We start from the raw sequence: 19,728 nt of genomic DNA on the forward strand, positions 1-19,728 counted from the left end.
TAAGTAATCTCTATACCCAACATGGGGCTTGAATCCACAATCCCGAGAATAAGAGTCACATGCTGTACTGAGTCAGCCAGGTGCCCCTTTTCAGTCTCTTTTTAAACTCTGTGGGGGCAAAAGTGTTTTCCAAAGTAAGTCCCAATCAACCACTTTGCAATTTCACTCCAGGTCTCCATTTCCAGTGGCTCCCATCTGGCCATGGGTTCTAAGAAATTGTGTTTAGATCAAGTACCTTAAGCCTCATTGAAGAAGGACTAATAAATACTTACATGTGAGCTGATAGTAACTGAGGTCCTATACTTCTGTTGATGGTAGTGGGAGGGACCAATGGAAGAAAAAGGGTTAATTTTCATAAGGACCTGATAGGTGAAGTAAAGAATGAAACATTAAGAACTTACATTTGGAACACTGTCCTGGGGTCTCCAACTTCACCTCCATCACTCATTATCAAGGTATCATAGCCAATCTTCAGATCAAATTCTTCAAAAGTTATCTGGATAACCTAGCAATAAACAGAAACAAACATGTCAAGTATATCACATTATAAATAAAAACAAACAAACAAAAAGCAATGGCAGAAAACAGTAAAAATGCAGAGTGAATGTCAGACTATATATATGCATATATATGTTATTATCTATATACATATAAACTCACACCATAGCAGCAAATCATGTCAGATTATTGCTAAAGTTCAATCATTATTATAACATAATTCCTATTTGCCATATTGTACCTTCTGTATTGATTTTCCAATGAACAGCCATGCCTTCTATTTTAAAACCCTTTTATTTAAAGCACTGAAGTATAATTAATGCAAATATACTCTGAGAAATCTTTATAAAAGGTACATGTAGGTGGACAGTGGTTTTCCATACATTTGCATCAGGTATATTTTGTTTTACTGTGCTTTACTTCATTATGCTTCACAGATAGTGTATTTTGAACAAATTGAAGTTTTGTGGCAACCTGGAGTCAAGCAGGACTATCAGTAGCATTTGCTAACAGCATTTGCTTACTTTGTGTGTTACATTCTGGTAATTCTCACAATATTTCAAATTTTTCATTATTATTATATTTGTTATGGTAATCTATGATCAATGATCTCTTGTGTTACTATTGTAATTATTTTCTGGTGCCATGATCTGTGCCCATATAACACAGCAAACATAATTGAAAAATGTTCTATGTGTTCTTATTGCTCCACCAACTGGCTCTTCCCCCATCTCTTGCCCTCACTATTCCATGAGACACAAAAATATTGAAATTATGCCAGTTAATAAACCTATAATACCCTCTAAGTGTTCAAGTGAAAGGAAGAGTCACATGTTACTCACTTGAAATCAAAACCTAGAAATTAAGTTTAGTGAGACATGTTGAAAAGGCATGTTGAAAGCCAAGATGGGCTGAAAACTAGACTTCTTTGGTCAGTTAGCCAGTTGTGAATGCCAAGGAAAAGTTCTTGGAGGATTTAAAAGTGCTACTCTGGTGAACACATGAATGATGAGAAAGCAAAACAGCTTTAGTGATGATATGGAGAAAGTCTGAGTGGTCTGAAGAGAAGATCAAACCAGCCACAAAATTCCTTTAAGTCAAAGCCTAATCCGGAGCAAGGCCCTCACTCTCTTCAATTCTAAGAAGGCTGAGAGAGAGATGAGCAAGCTGCAGAAGAAAAAATGTGAGGTTTAAGGATAGAAGTCATCTCCATAATATAAAAGTGCAAGGTTAAGCAGCAAGTGTTGATGTAGAAGCTGTACCAACTTACCAAAATATCTAGCTAAGATAATTATCTGTATGTAGCTACCCCAAACAATAGATTTTCAATGTAGATAAAACAGTCATCTATTAGGAAGAAGGTGACTCTAGGACTTTTATAGCTGGGGAGGAGAAAGTCAATACCCGGTTTCAAAGGTTCAAAGGATAGGCTGACTCTTGGGGCACCTGGGTGGCTCAGTCAGTTAAGTGTCCAGCTTCAGCTCAGGTCATGGTCTCACAGTTTGTGGGTTCCAGCCCTGCTTTGGGCTCTGTGTGGACAGCCCAGAGCCTAGAGCCTGCTTTGGATTCTGTGTCTCCCTCTCTCTCTGCCCCTCCCTTGCTCACACTATGTCTCTTTCTCTCTCAAAAGTAAACATTAAAAAAAATTAAAAAAAAAGGCTGACTCCTATTAAGAGTTAATGCAGTGTGGAAAACTTCAGTGTTGTCTTATTTTAAGCCAACCAACCTTCAGCAACTAGTTCCCTGATCAGTAAGCAGCCATAAATATCCAGGCAAGATCCTCCACCAGGAAAAAGATTATTACTCACTGAAAGCTTAGATGATAGTTAGCATTTTTTACCAATAAAGTATTTTTTAATTAAGGAATGTATATTATTGTTTTCATACATAATGCTATTGCTCACTTAATAGTCTACAGTATAAACATAACTTTTATATGCACTGGGAAACAAATTATTCATTTGATTTGCTTTATTGTGATATTTGCTTTATTGGGAACTGAACCCACGATATCTTTGAGGTATGCCTATACAGAACATTCCATTAAAAAGAAAATATGCATTCTTCTCAAGTGTACTTGGGGGGGGGCAACATGGCAGAGAAGTAGGGGGATCTGAACTTCATGTGTTTCTCAAAGAAGGGTTGAAGTCAAAAGACTGAACTCCAAGAGTCTGGGAAAAAAAGAGACTGAGTCACTACCAGGGATACACGGGGACACAGGTGTGTGATTGAGAACTGGGAGAAATAAAACAATGGAGGGGAGGGATCCCCTTCTGTGGAGAGACAAAAGGAAGAGAAATTGTGGCTGGGAGACAAAGGGAAGAGAAAGAGTGCTGGGAAAGCATAGGACTGTCGGGACAAGAGAAAAACCTCGGACTAGGACAGAAAATCCAATTTCTAACTGTGGGACTTTCTCTGGACCAGGGTTGGCTGCCCTGTTCCCACACCTGGGGAGAGGGGTTGCAGGCCCCAGGCTGCGTGGCTAGGTCAGCAGCCCATTCTGCAGTAAGAGAAAGAGATAGCCTCCTTGGAGTGCTGTGGGACAGGACAAAGTCTGCCTGCAATTGCCAGCCTCTCAGTGGCTAGGCCAGGGGCACAGTCCATAGTAGGAGAAAGTGATCCTCTTCCTGGAGTGATGTGGCACAGGACAAAGCTATCTGGGGTCCACATACTGGGTAGCATGGAGCTGTGCTTTCCCAGTACCGGGGCGCATGGAGTGGGAGTTTGAATCCCATCTAAGCACCAGGGCACTGAAATCGGCAGAGCAAGAGAGACTGCCTCCTCTGCACCCATGGCACAGTGAGGACAGCTCGAACACAGTGGTTTGGGACACCGAGTCTGTGGAGGAGAGACTGGGCAGGTGGAGGGGTCGCCATTGTTCTCCCCACCACCAGATCAGCAGCGCTGCATTGCCTGGATCAATTCTCAGACAGTCCTTGCTATATAGATATATTCTTCTTTCCTTTTCTTCTTATCTCTTCCCTCCTCTAGTCTGGTTACTCTGGTTGTTGGTTTGTTTAAGCAGAAATATTTAATACATTTTCTTGATACATGTTCTATACCTCCTTCTTACCTTTCTCTCTCTCTGGAATAATTAAACTATATAATTTCTCTGTCTGGGCAACTTTATCTTCTTTTCTTTCCCCCCCGCCTCCTTCTTTATTTTCCTTTCTCTCTCTCCAGATTAAGCTGTTTAGTCTCCCTGCCTGGTCCATGTTTATTTTTTCTTTTTCCCTGCCCCTGTCATTTTTCTCATTGTATGTGCTCTCCATCAGCACCACCTCCATCCTGTTCTTTACTTGTAGCTGGTGTTTCTGGCTTTTTGCTTTTGGTTTGTTTTTTTCTTTTCTTTTTTTATTTGTTTGTTTGCATGTTTTTGTTTTCTGTTTGTCTGTTTGCTTTCCTTTCCAGGGCTACTCCAAGGAACAAATCAAAACACACCTGGTGGAGGGTCTAAAACATCACTATGAGTAGGGAAATAAAATAACCAAAGTCCCAACAACAGAGAACAAGTAGCACTCTCCAAAAAACACTTCCTGAAGGGCCAGGCCCTGGACAAGGTATGACCCCCTTTTAATATAGCAGTGCTCGCAGTTGTCAAGCATGTAACAAGCTTTTAAAACACACAAGGGACAGAAAACTAGCCAATATGATGAAACAGAAGAATTCTCCTCAAAAGAAATTCCAGGAAGAAATGAAAGGTAAAGAATTGATCAAAACCTATATAAGCAATATAAATGAACAAGAATTTAGAATAATATTCATAAGACTAATCTCTGGGCTTGAAAAAAAGCATAGAAGACAGCAGAGATCAAGGAACTAAAACATAGTCATTATAAATTAAAAAATGCTCTAAGTGAGGTGCAAAATACAATGAAGGCAGCCACAGTGTGGATTGAAGAGGCAGAGGGGAGAACAGGTGAATTAGAAGATAAAATTATGGAAAAAGATGAAGCTGAGAAAAAGAGAAAAAAATCCTGGATCACAAGGGGAGAATTAGAGAACTAAGTGATTCAATCAAATAGAACAATATCTGTATCATAGGAATTCCAGATGAAGAAGAGAGAGAGAGAAAGTGGCTGAAGGTGTACTTGAGCAAATCATAGCCAAGAACTTCTCCGATCTGGGGAAGGAAACAGACATTGAAATCCAAGAGGCACAGAGAACTCCCTTCAGACATAACTTGAATCGATTTTCTTCATGACATATCATAGTGAAACTGGCAAAATACAAGGGGAGAGAGAGAATTCTGAAGGCAGCTAGGGATAAACGGGCCTTAACATACAAAGGTAAACACATAAGGGTAGTAGATCTATCTACTGAAACTTGGCAGGCCAGAAAGGAATGGCAGGAAATCTTCGATGTGATGAACAGGAAAAATATGCAGCCAAGAATCCTGTATCCAGCAAGCCTGTCAATCAGAATAGAAGGAAAGATAAAGGTTTTCTCAAACAAACAAAAACTGAAGGAACTCATCACCACTAAACCAGCCCTACAAGAGACCCTAAGGGGGACTTTGTGAGTGAAATATTGCAAAGACCACAAAGTACCAGATACATCATTACATGCATGAAAACTACAGACATCACAATGACTGTAAACCCATATCTTTCAATAATAACACTAAATGTAAATGGACTAAACGCTCCAATCAAAAGACATAGGGTATCAGAATGGATAAAAAACAAGACTCATCTATTTGCTGTCTATAAGAGACCCATTTTAGACCTGAGGACACTTCATATTGAAAGTGAGGGGATGGAGAACTATCTATCATGCTACTGGAAGTCAAAAGAAAGCTGGAGTAGCCATACTTGTATCAGACAAACTAGACTTTAAATTAAAGGCTATAACAAGAGATGAAGAAGGGAATTATATAATAATTACAGGGTCTATCCATCAGGAAGAGCTAATAATTATAAATGTCTACACACCAAATTTGGAGCACCCAAATATATAAGAAAATTAATCACAAACATAAGTAATCTTATTGATAAGAATGTGGTAATTGCAGGGACTTTAATACTCCACTTACAACAATGGATAGATCATCCAGACAGAAAATCAATAAAGAAACAATGGCCCTGAATGATACACTGAACCAGATGAACTTGACAGATATATTTATAAGTTTTCATCCTAAAGCAGAAGAATATACTTTCTTCTCAAGTGGACACGGAACATTCTCCAAGATAGATCACATACTGGGTCACAAAACAGCCCTCAGTAAATATAAAAAAATTGAGACGATACCATACACCCTTTCACATCATAATGCTATGAAACTTGAAATCAACCACAGGAAAAAGTTTGGAAAACCTCCAAATGCATGGAGGTTAAAGAACATCCTACTAAAGAACGAATGGGTAAACCGGGCAATTAAAGAAGGAATTAAAAAATACATTGAAACAAATGAAAATGAAAACACAACAATCCAAACCCTTTGGGGTGCAGCAAAGGCAGTCCTAAGAGGAAAATACATTGCAATCCAGGCCTATCTCAAAAAACAAGAAAAATCTCCAATACAAAATCTAACAGCACACCTAAAGGAACTGGAAGCAGAACAGCAAAGAACCACCAAACCCAGCAGAAGAAGAGAAATAATAAAGATCAGAGCAGAAATAAATAATATAGAATCTAAAAAAAACTGTAGAACAGATTAATGAAACTAAGAGTTGTTTTTTTTGAAAAAAAAACAAAAACAAAAACAAAAACAAAAACAAAATTGATGAACCTTTAGCCAGGCTTCTCAAAAAGAAAAGAGAGAGGACTCAAATAGATAAAATCACGAATGAAAATGGGTTTACTACAACCAATCCCTCATAAATACAAGAAATTATCAGGGAATACTATGAAAAATTCTATGCCAACAAACTGGACAACCTGGAAGAAATGGACAAATTCCTAACACCCACACACTACCAAAATTCAACAGGAAGAAATAGAAAATTTGAAAAGAACCTAACTAGTGAAGAAATTGAATCAGTTATCAAAAATCTCCCAACAAATAAGAGTCCTGGACCACATGGCTTCCCTGGGGAATTCTACCAGATATTTAAAGCAGAGTTAATACCTATCCTTCTCAAGCTGTTCCAAAAAATAGAAATGGAAGGAAAACTTCCAGACTCATTCTATGAGGCCAGAATTTCTTTGATTCCCAAACCAGACAGAGAGCCAACAAAAAAGGAGAACTATAGGCCAGTATCCCTGATGAACATGGATACAAAAATTCTTAACAAGATACTAGCAAATTGAGTTCAACAACCTATAAAAAGAATTATTCATCATGATCAAGTGGGATTCATTCCTGGTTCAATATTCACAAATCAATCAACATGATACATCACATTAAAAAAAGAAAGTATAGGGGCACCTGGGTGGCTCAGTTGGTTAGGCATCCAACTTCAGCTCAGGTCATGATCTCGTGGGTCAGGAGTTCAAGCCCTGTGTCAGGCTCTGTGCTGACAGCTCAGAGCCCAGACCTGCTTCAGATTCTGTGTCTCCCTCTCTCTCTGCCCCTCCCCCACTTGCATTCTGTCTCTCTATCAAAAATAAATAAACATTAAAAAATGTTTAAAAAAAGAAAGGATAATAACCATAAGATCCTGTCAATAGATGCAGAAAAAGCATTTGACAAAATATAGCATCGTTTCTTAATAAAAACCCTCAAGGAAGTCGGGATAGAAGGAACATACTTAAACATCATAAAAACCATTTATGAAAAGCCCACAGCTAATATCCTGAATGAGGAAAAACTGAGAGCTTTCCCCCTGAGATCAGGAACACAACAGGGACATCCACTCTCACCACCATTGTTTAACATGGTGTTGGAAATCCTAGCATCAGCAATCAGATGACAAAACGAAATAAAAGGCATCCAAATTGGCAAAGAAGTCAAACTTTCACTTTTCACAGCTGAAATGATACTTTACATGGAAAACCCGACAGACTCCACCAGAAGTCTGCTAGAACTGATACATGAATTCAGCAAAGTCACAGGGTACAAAATCAATGTACAGAATTCGGCTGCATTTTTATACACCAATAATGAAGCAACAGAAAGAGAAATGAAACTGATTCCATTTACAATTGCACCAAGAACCATAAAATACCTAGGAATAAACCTAACCAAAGATGTAAAAGATCTGTATGCTGAAAACTATAGAAATCTTATGAAGGAAATTGAAGAAGACACAAAGAAATAGAAAAAAACATTCCATGCTCATGGATTGGTAGAATACATATTGTTAAAATATCAATACTACCCAAAGAAATCTACACATTCAATGCAATCCTAATCAAAATTGCACTGGCATTCTTCTCAAAGCTAGAACAAACAATCCTAAAATTTATATGGAACCACAAAAGACCCTAAATAGCCAAAGTAATATTGAAGAAGAAAACCAAAGCGGAAGGCATCACAATCCCAGACTTTAGCCTCTACTACAAAGCTGTAATCATCAAGACAGTATGGTATTGGCACAAAAACAGACACACAGACCAATGGAATAGAAGAGAGAACCCAGAACTGGACCCACAAATGTATGGCCAACTAACTTTGACAAAGCAGGAAGGAGTATCCAATGGAAAAAAGACAGTCTGTTTAACAAATGGTGCTGGGAGAACTGGACAGCAACATGCAGAAAAATGAAACTAGACCACTTTCTTATACCACATACAAAAATAAACTCAAAATGGATCAAAGACCAGAATGTGAGACAGGAAACCATCAAAACCCTAGAGGAGAAAGCCAGCAACAACATCTTTGACCTCAGCCACAGAAATTTCTTGCTCGACACATCTCCAAAGGCAAGGGAATTAAAAGCAAAAATTAACTATTGAGATCTAATTAAGATAAAAAGCTTCTGCACTGCAAAGGAAACAATCATCAAGTGTACTTGGAACATTCTCCAGGACAGATCATATTTTAGGCAAGTAAATAAGTCTTAAAAATTTTATGAAGTTTAAAATCCTATCAAGCATCTTTTCCAACCACAATGGTTTGAAACTAGAAATCAATTACATAGAAAGAATTGGAAAATTAACAAATATGTTGAGATTAACCAATATGCTACTAAAAAACCAAAAAGTCAAAAATGAAATCAAAAGAGAAATAAAGGGGGCGCCTGGATGGCGCAGTCGGTTAAGTGTCCGACTTCAGCCGGGTCACGATCTCGCGGTCCGCGAGTTCGAGCCCCGCGTCGGGCTCTGGGCTGATGGCTCGGAGCCTGGAGCCTGTTTCCGATTCTGTGTCTCCCTCTCTCTCTGCCCCTCCCCCGTTCATGCTCTGTCTCTCTCTGTCCCAAAAATAAATAAACGTTGAAAACAAACAAAAAAAAAATTAAAAAAAAAAAAGAGAAATAAAGGTACTTTGAGACAGATGAAAATTAAAATACAAATGCCAAACTTTATGGGATTCAGCAAAAGTAGTTCTTAGAGGAAAGTTCATCATGACAAATAAACAAGAAACATTTCAAATAAACAACATAACTTCACACTTCAAGGAACTATAAAAAATGAAGCAACAAAGCCAAAGTTAGTAGAACGAAATAACAAATATCAGAATGGAAATAAGTTAAATAGAGACTAAAGAGACAACAGAAAAGATGAGTGAAACTAAGACCTACCTCTTGAAAAGAGAAACAAAATATGTAAATAAACTTTTAGTTAGACTACCCAAGAAAAAAAGAGAGAGGAACCAAATAAATGAAATCAAAAATGAAAGAAGAAATGTTAGAATTGGTATTAGAAATACAAAGAATCAGGTTATTGGGAGTATGTATTGGGAATTAAAGAATACACTTACTATGATGAAAAAAACAAATCGAATAAAAAACTATACAGTGATGTATGTCAATTAAATCTCAATAGAACTGCAAAAACAAACAAAAAGAAATACAAAAAATCATAAGATAATACTATGAATAATTATCTTGCAATAAATTGGACAACCTAGAAGAAATTGATAAATTCCTAGAAACATACAACCTTTCAAGATTGAATCATGAAAAAATAGAAAATATGAACAGAGTGATTACTAGGAAGGAGATTGAATCAGTAATTAAAAACATCCCAATAAACAAAAGTTCACAATCAGATGGTTTCACTAATAAATTCTACCAAACATTCAATGGGGAATTAATACCAATCCTTCTCAAACTTTTGCAAAAAACAGAAGAGAATGGAAAATTTCCAAACTTGTTTTATGAGGCCAGCATTACCCTCACACCAAAACCAAAGACACCACAAGGAAAGAAAATTACATGCCAATATCCCTGATGAACATAGCTGTAAAAATTCTCAACTACATACTAGCAAATGAGATTCTACAATACATTAAAAGAATCATACAGCATGATCAAGTGGGATTTATTCCAAGTATGTGAGGGAAATTAACATTTGCAAATCAATTAATGTGCTATGACACATTAACAAAATGAAGGATAAGAATTATATGATCATCTCAACGGATTCAGAAAAAGCATTTGACAAAATTCAACATCAATTTATCATAAAAATTCTCAACAAAGTGAGGACAGAAAAAACACCACAGTATAATAAGGGCAATATACAACAAGCCTGCAGCTAACATTATATTCAACTATGAAAAGCTAAAAGCCTTTTCTCTAAGATAAGGAATAAGACAATAGATGCCCACTCTTGAGCATAATACTATTTGAATATAAAAACTTATATTACTAGTCAGAGCAATTATGTCAGAAAAAGAAATGAAAGGCATACAAGATGTAAAGGAATAAGAAATACTGTCACTATTTTCAGGTGACATATTATATACAGAAAACCATGAATACATCACTAAAAAAAATTGTTAGAACTAATAAATGCATTCATTAAAGTTGCAGGATTCAAAATCAACATACAAAAATTTGTAGTATTTCCATTGACTAAAAATGAACTATCAGAAAAAGAAATTAAGAAAACAATTCCATTTACAATTATATCAAAACAAATAAAATACTTACAAATAAACTTAACCAAGGTGGTGAAAGACCAGTAAACTGAAAACTATGACACTGATGAAAGAAACTGAAGACACAAATAAATGGAAAGACATTCTGTGCTCATGGTTTGGAAGAATAAATATTGTTAAAATGCCCATACGACCCAAAGCAATCTACATATTCAATGCAATTACTATCAAAATTCCAATGGCATTTTTTCACAGAAATTGAACAAATAATCCTAAAATGTATATGGAACCACAAAAGATCCCAAACAGCCAAACAAATTTTGAGAAAGAAGAACACAACTAGAGATATCACACTCCCTGATTTCAAATTATATTACAAAGCTATAGTAATCAAAACATTATGTTATCAGCTTAAAATAGAAACATAGATAAGTAGAACAGAATAGACAGCCCAGGAACAAACCTATAAATGTATGGTCAACTAGTTTGTGACAAAGGAAGCAAGAATATACAATGGGGAAAGAACAATCTTTTTAATAAATGGTGTTGAGAAAGCTGAACAGTCACATGCAAAAGAATGAAACTAGACCACTATTTTATACCGTACACAAAAATTAACTCAAAACGGGGCACCTGTGGCTGAGTCCGTTAAGGGTCCAATCTCGGTCAGACTTCCTACACCCCTCAGTCCATTTTGTCCATTCTTTGGCCCCCTCTCCTCATGTAACCATCAGTTTGTTCTTTTTATTTGCAGGTGAATAGACATTTTTCTAAAGAGGATAAACAAATGGCCTACTGGTACATGAAAAGATGCTCAACATCACTCATCACCAGGGAATTTGCATATCAAAAGTATAATAGAGATATCACTTCACACCTGTTAGAATGTATATTATCAAAAAGATAAGAAATAACAAATTTTGATCAGGATGTGGAGAAAAGGGAGCCCTTTTAAACTGTAGCTGGGAATGTTAATTGGAGCAGTAACTATTAAACACAGTATGGGATTTCCTCAAAAAGTTAAAAATATGATCCAGCAATTCCACTGAAAGATATATGTACTCCTATGTTCACTCTAGCATTATTTATAATAGCCATGGCATGAAAACAACTTAAAATGTCCATCATGGATGAATAAAGAAAATGTGTGTGTGTATATATAAATAAATAAATAAATATATATAAATAAATATATATATAAATAAATATAAAATAAAGAAAAACTGTGTGTGTGTATGTGTGTGTATATATATATATATGTGTGTATGTATATATATATGTAATGGAATATTATTCAGCCATAGAAAAGAAATATTGCCATCTGCAACATGAATGGACTTGAAGGTACTAAATGAAATAACTCAGACAGAAAAAGATAAATACCATATGATCTCACTTTATATGGAATCTAAAAATAAAAAAACCCAAGGTCTTGGACATAAAGAAAAGATTGTGATTGCCTGAGGCAGGGGCATGTGGGTGGCTGAAATGGGTGAAGGTGGTCCAAAGGTACAAATTTCTACTTACAAAATAAGTCAAAGATGTAATGTATAATACGGTGACTATAGTTTATAGAACTGCATTGCATATTTCAAAGTATCTAGGAAAGTGGATCTTGAAAGTTCTCATCCCAAGAAAAAAAATTTTAACTGAATATGGTGATGGATGTTAACTGGACTTATTGTGGTGATCATTTTGTAATATATGCAAATATTGAGTCATGTTGCACATCTGAAACTAATATGTCATGTCAGTTATACTTCGATAAAAAAAAGTAAAGGCAGCTGCGAATGGAAAAAAAAAAAGAATTACAAATGAACTAAAACAAAATTTTTTTACTGATTGGTAAAAAATAAAGTAACTAACATACTGCTTACAAATAAGTTTACCTTAAGTTTCCTGGGGTTTTGGACATGCTTCGGAATACTCAAGTTAAAGGAATATTTTCCTCAGTAAAGAGGCAGTACAGGTTTGACTCTGGGGACAGGAATGACCTCTGCATTACTCAGAGACTTAAACTTATTTCCTGGAGCCAAGGGGAAGGTTTTTGCCTTCCCTGAGATCCTTACAAGACCATAGTGGCAGCTCCTGTAACAGCCCTCCTGTCCTTCCATTCAGAATTGTACAGACACCATACTGAAACACACACACTTATTTACTTTACCAAAATTAAATGATTTAAATCTATCTTTCATGAAAAGCACCAAGTAAAAGAGTTGAATGGTAACAAAAACCAAACAACAACAACAACAACAAAAAAAAACCCTGGATTTCGGCTTTGGCAGTTCCTTCTGTTTTGACCCTCTTCCATGGCCTGGTACACAATCCCCTCAGACAGGTCTGTGTTCTTCCCCCCTCTCCAGGTTCTTCTCACGGAGCTCTTCACACCTGGTTTTCAGGAACAAGCAATCCTTCTGTGTTGCTTCCCCCACCGTGTCCAAGCCCTTCTGGGCGTACTTTCGCACATCCATGATGGGCGCCATGGGCAGCAGCAACCCCAAGCCTGAGGACACACAGGGTGGAGGGCACACAGGAACGTGTCTCGTGAAGAAATCAAATTCCACCAGCTTTGCCTCAGGCCGGACTTACTGAGGAAGGTGCGACTGCGTGGGTAGTGCGCTCTGCTCGTCTCAGGCACCACCGACCCTGTCTCTGAAGGTTGTGCTTCAGGGGTGGGTCGAACTTGAAGTATAAAAACTGTTTCTTCAAGGCCAACTGCTTCAACAAGTAAGTCCCAAAGAGCGCTCCAGATTATCCGCCTCAGCCCGGGTGCCTAGAACCTCACCGCATTCGCGCATGCGCTGATCCCCTCTGAGAAGGCGGGGCACCGGCGAGCTTGCGGCTCTCCGCCGGACCGCTTGGGGGAGCCCCCGCGGGGAAGACTCGCGGGACCCAGGATGCCCGCCGCTGCGCTAGCTCCCGCAGCTGTCTGCATCAGGAAGGGTCACCCGCTGAGGCTGAAACCACCTGCTGCTGGGAGGTAAGTCTTCCTCCGCCGCAGGCACAACACTCATTTGCTCTGACACAGGCCCCGAGGCTGACTCTGGGGGCGTCTTTGGGACCTGGGTTCACCGCCACCTTCCGACCCGTTAAAGTGCGGGCCATTGAACTTGTCCCAATCAAGCTTGTAAGACCTCCAGGGAGCGGAAATGGGACCCTCGCCCGCCTCCTCGGGGTTCCTTTCCTGTCTCCAGCCTCGCGTCTCCTTGAGGGAGGGTCTTTTTTCCAGTTTTCTTGGTGGGGGTGACTCTTTGCTGGCGGCAGGGCCAGAGAAGTCGAATCCTAGCCTTATGGACCCACTCCTTGAAGAGGTATCCATTTGGCTATTGGCTTCTTTCTTCTGAGGACGAGGCCCTTCCAGCCTTCAAAGGGCCGGCGGGGGCGGTGTTTCAGGATCAGAGGCGTCCTCGCTGCATGTCTGCACTAGCTCAGGGAGGGCACTAAGTGGCCGGGGCCTACGAACAGGGACCTGGTGTGAGCTTCCAGGAACATCTCTGTCAGGGTCCTTCCTCCATTCTTTCTTGGGGCGCCATCCCAGGAAGGTCTAACAGGATTAAGGAGGTGGATGTAATGCTTTTCTCTCAGGAATATGAGCGAACATTTTCCTGCAGCCATGCTAAGGGCTGCTAGGCATTCTCCTGGAGATGCCACTTTGTTTTGAAGACTCCCTAGAGTCGGGAAGAGCTTATTGAGGGATCCAGGCCAGCCAGGGAGCCCAGGGGGGCCACTGGAACGCTTGTCTTCAGAGGCCAGTCTTACATCCCCTGGATCCCTCCTCAGCATTGACAACTGCTGGTTTCTGGAGAATTCCATCGGCTCTTTTGGTGTGCACTTCTTTGCTGAACTGTTAGTTCTCCTTCTGGTTCCAGGTTTGATGAGTTTTCTAACAGTGATGTCCTTCAGAGCAAAAATAAACCTTAGGTTTGCTGCTTAAAATCCTGTGTTTCTGTGCTCCTCCAGAGCTGTCTGAAAAGCCACCTTCCTAGCTTTGGCTATGTTCTTGGGTGGCACATTTTCTTAATGTGACAGACGAAGAACTAGGAGAGCAAGCATTCCAAGAGATCAGGTAGAAGCATCCTGGTCCTTCCTGACAGAGCCTCAGAGGTCACAGTTCCACTGCACTCTATTGGCCAACAGCAAATCATTTAAGGAGTACAAATTCAAGGAAGGGGGTGTGGTGATTAGACTCCACCTCTTGGTAGGGGGTGTGGCAAAGTCACGTGTTAGAAGAACAGCTATAGAAAGTATTGAAAATTTTAAGTATAGTCTGTTCACCAGAGGCAACCAACTAGTGAACATGCTTTAAAAATCTTACCAAAGAGACAATGCTATAGGTACACTATGCTTATTTTCTTTTAATATTTAATCTTGGAAATCTCTCTCATGTTAATTCTAGATCAAATTCATTCTAATGATTTCAGAGCATTCTATCCATGGATCTACCGTTGTTTTAAAAACTACTTTTGGGGGGCGCCTGGGTGGTTCAGTCAGTTAAGCATCCAACTTCGGCTCAGGTCATGATCTCACAGTTTGTGGTCCAATCCCGGCATCAGGCTCTGTGCTGACAGCTCAGAGCCTGGAGCCTGCTTCAGATTCTGTGTCTCCCCCTCTCTTTCTGTCCCTCCCCTGCTCATCCTCTGTCTCTCTCTGTCTCAAAAATAAATAAAAACATTAAAAAAACCCTACTTTTGGGGCCCCTGAGTGGCCAAGTTGGTTAAGCATCTGAATCCTGGTTTTAGTTCAGTTCATGATCTCACAGTTTGTGAGTTCCAACCCCCCCCCCCCATCAGGCTCTGGGCTGACAGCATGAAGCCTGCTTGGGATTCTCTCTCCCCATCTCTGCGCCTCCCCCACCCATGTGCACACATGCATGCATGTGCATGCTCTCTCTCTCTCAAATAAATAAACTTAAAAAAACCATGATTCTCTATCATATATATATGTACATATATATATGTATATATATATATATATACACACATATATATCATATCATATATATGTATATACAAGGACTACTTTCATACTTTCAGAAATCTGGGTTTGTTTGTTTGTGGGTTTTTTTGGCTAATGAAAAGCAATGTTGTGATGAATAGCCTTTTAGATATTTTCATGAAAGTTTGCAAGATTATCCTTTGGGTAAAATCTTTGAAATGGAATTGGTGAGTCAAAGCACATATGCTTTGTTTGTGATAGATATTGCCAAATTTCCTCTCCAAAGGCCATACTAATTTACCTTCTTATCAAAAGTGAATAAAAGTGCCTCGTTTCCCACATCTTCATCTGTACTTGGTATCATACAACTTTTTAACATATTTACTAATCTGACAGATGAAAAATAGTATCTCATTGTTATTTTGATTTTCCTTTCTTTATACATAAATGAGCATTTTCCCTTGAGCTTATTGGCTTTTTAAATTTTCATTTTAGGGGCGCCTGGGTGGCTCAGTCGGTTAAGCGTCCAACTTCGGCTCAAGTCATGAGCTCACGGTTTGTGAGTTTGAGCCCTGTATCAGATTCTGTGCTGATAGCTCAGAGCCTGGAGGCTGCTTCGGATTCTGTGTCTCCCTCTCTCTCTGCCCCTCCCCTGCTCATGCTCTGTCTCTCTCTGTCTCTCAAAAATAAATAACTATTAAAAATTTTTTTTAAATAAAATTTCATTTTACTTGGGAGTACAAGAGGCCTATTATCTGTTTATGTTATTTTTTATTTTTATTAATATGAGCTTTTGAATATTAAAAATTAGTGTTTTTTCTGTCATATATATTGCATGCTTTCATCCATTTTGTGATTTGCTTAAGGTATTTACTTCCCATGATTTTAAAAGATTTTTCTGTAATTTAAATGATTTATACATTATAATGTATGGCTTATAGCTTAGCCTTAGAAAATTCTTCTTATTAAAATTGTAAATACACACTCATATTTCTTTGTAGATCATTTGTGACCTCAGCTTTTTTTTTTTATGTTTAAGTCTTTGAAACATCTAGAATTTGTTTACAAGTACTCATTTATTGCTGAAGAAAACATTACCCAAAGAGGATAACTGACTTCCTTCAGTACACAGCTAGTGAGTATCAGAGCAAAAACAACAACCACAACTTTTTAATATCTACAATCTGACATTTTTGCTGAGGATTACAAGATATGGAATCCATTCTGGCTAGTTTAAATTGGAAAGGAACTTTTTAATGGAGTTTATGTAGTTTAAGAACCTCTGAGAGGGTCACAGAGAAGCCAAGATGTTCTGGCATCACAATTGCACAACCATACCTGAAAGCTTCTGTAACGAAGGCACTGTTGGTACTGCTGCTCACTGCAGGTGATTATTGGGACTGGACACTAGCTCTATTACTGATGCTATGATACAATCTGCCACTAGAGACAATCAGCTAGTGAACATTACACAGGTTTAAAAGACTTACAAATACTTTTGCCACTTAACTTGCCAGAAGATCAATTCCTCAGAGTGAAGCCTCTGTTTTACATCGCCAAATTACAAAACCAACTCCATATGGTACATTTGATTGGCAAAATTTAGGCCACATGGTTATGCCTTTGGTGTAAGGGATCCTGGGAATGCAGATAATTGGACTTAAAATAAGTTGGCGGGTCCATTTCAGCCTCCATCCATTCTTTTCTGATTTGTTACAAAGTTTTATGTTGTTTCTTGAGAACAGAGATATATCTGTTAAATACATAGTACCTGAGAAAAGTAGAGTTTTCTAGTACTACTGACATCAGAAAGTCTTCTCATGCCTTTTTATCAGGAGACAAAATGGAACTTGAATACAGCAGTCCCCCTTTATCTGTGGTTTCTTTTTCCATAAACTCAGTTACCAGCAGTCAATTGTAGATATATGGCCAGAAGGTCAGTAGTAGCCTCGTGCTATGTCACAATGCATACGTTATTCACCTCACAACACCTACTAGGTGCCTTGAACCATATCTCCCATAAATAAGGGGTGACTACTGTTTATCTGTTGGTTTTGCCTGCAGATGAGGTAACTATACTTATAGTAGAGAATTTTCAAGCCAAATAACTCATCTGAAGTTGTGTTTTCAGAATTCAGCATAGAGTTAATTCACATATGATTTAGTTATTTTTACTCAAAACTAAATATTTGAAAACTTAGATTCAATTTAATACACCCTTATTGAACATCTATTATGACAAGGCCCTGTGCTGCTCTCTACATTCACTGAAGTTGGGAGAATTCTTTAATTCCTATAATAATATTTTCAAGTTATATAGCTTAGTATTCAGGAAGAGGAAGAGAAAATACAATTGTTCATATTAAAAGCATCTAATTTTGGCAACTTTTTAATTATCTTTTGAACCAATGTATATTTATTGCTGCCACAAAATAATTGAACATAGTCATAATGAAAGAAATTATATAAAATTAAATAGAAATGATTAATCTCTTAAAGCATCCCAGTTGTATATTGAATTATAAGTAAAAAAAAATGTATTGACAATACACTTGTCAGCTTTAGACTATATTTTTCTTTGTAGCACTACTAAACATCAAATTTGGGGGAAATTTTGAGCCTCACTAGTCACAATTTAGTCATTCAGTTAGCACATATAAGATTTTTACCCTTATATTCATTACTTTGACTACTTTTATTTATTACTTTCATTACTTTTCTGTAAGCATGAGCCATTATTAAAGACCATCACATCTAGGTACATGAAGACAGAAATAGTCTGTGATAGAAACGCAATAAGAAACTCTAATCACCCTGGGGTGGCTCAGTCAGTTGAGCATCCAACTCTAGATTTTGGCTCAGGTCATGGTCTCGTGGTTCGTGAGTTCTAGTCTCATGTCAGGCTCTGCACTGGCAGTGTGGAGCCTGCCCCTACCCAGCTCTCTCTGTCTCTCTCAAGTAAACAAAACGTAAAAAAAAAAAAAAAAAAAAAAAGAAACTCTAATCACCCTTTGACTTTTTTTTTCAAATTTTCATGGAGAATCTATTTTGAAATTGAACACTTTTGATTAAAAAATCATTATCATTAACTCTATTATCATCTCTAATGTAAAGGTATTTTTAAGCAGGTGAAATAAAACAAAAAGTGAATCCACTTTTCTCCTTAATTATTAGGGGTATATATTTTTTGCATGGGGAATTTTTTGGAGTAGGTCAGTTATGGTCAGGTGTACAACTGGACTTGAGATAATGCAGAGGAAGGGAAGTAGAGGAAATGGAAATAAGTTATAAAATATAACTTGTAAAAATAACATCCTTTTAAAAAACATGGAATCATTATTTTAATTAAAATTCTAAAGCCTTCAGAGCATCACAAGTAGAAAGTTAGAAAAAGTAAAGCAGGGCTATGCATCCATCCAGTTATTTATCCTATATTCCAGAGAAGTGTCATGGAGTACGCTTTATCAGTGTGATGACTAAGTTTCCAGGTTTCCTAATATTTTTAGCAAGATTGCTTAAATGGCTTTGTACCTTGATCACAGCACAATGTTTGTGGCTGTACTCCTATCAAATAGCCTCTCATGAAACTATTCTGGGCACTGAGAGCTCCTATGTTAAATGACTAATTGAAGAAAAGGGAGGAGTCTGCATGCTCATAATGCATTAATCAACCAGAAGAATAGACTGGAACTGGAAAGTTAAAATTGGATTCCATTATGTAACTTTGGTAGTAGTGGTAACATTTAATTATAGCTAAAACTGACTAGTGCTTTCTCTGTTTAAGTTTCTGTGGCCAGCCTTTAGGTGTATCGCCATATTCAACCTTCATAGCAAGTTTGTGAAAGTGGTGCTTTTATTATCCCTGTTCAAGAGATGGGGAAACAAAATCTTTAAGAGTTTAAAAATATACCCAATGTTATATGGGCAGAAAATGACTGAGCTGGGATTCAACTCTAGTTTTATAAGACTGCAGAACTCCAACTCCAAATCACTGAATTTTACTGCTCTTTCCATAGCATCTTTTTATGCAATAAATACATCACTACTCTAGATCTCTTAAAGTGGGGGGAAAAGTCAAGGGAAATTTGTTCTACTTTCAAAGTTAAAAATTTAGTCCCTAGGAAGAGTAGACAATTCTAAATAAGATAGATCTAGTATTGAGTATTTATTCATTCAATTAATTAACATTTATTGAACACCAACAATAAACTTTCTACATAAGATATTATCCCCTTTTCTAAAGAGATTATATTCTAATAGAGAGATAAAAAAACAAATATGACTGAATTTCAGAGATCCAATAATGCAAATCTGATCAGAGAAAAAAAGAAGCCAAAAGTAAAAGGTGATTATATCAGAATACA

At 37.7% G+C, this 19,728-nt stretch overlaps 1 pseudogene; it reads right to left on the bottom strand.

Moving 5' to 3' along the window:
• LOC124507549 (transforming acidic coiled-coil-containing protein 3-like) overlaps nt 1-13,227 on the bottom strand; it is a 43,704-nt pseudogene extending 30,477 nt beyond the window's left edge.
• Between the last annotated feature and the right edge of the window lie 6,501 nt (nt 13,228-19,728).

The sequence above is a fragment of the Lynx rufus genome, unplaced genomic scaffold (assembly GCF_022079265.1).
Source record: "Lynx rufus isolate CCGP_SWC_20201006 ecotype Redwood Valley unplaced genomic scaffold, mLynRuf1.p SCAF_12, whole genome shotgun sequence".
In the NCBI taxonomy this organism is placed as follows: domain Eukaryota; kingdom Metazoa; phylum Chordata; class Mammalia; order Carnivora; family Felidae; genus Lynx; species Lynx rufus.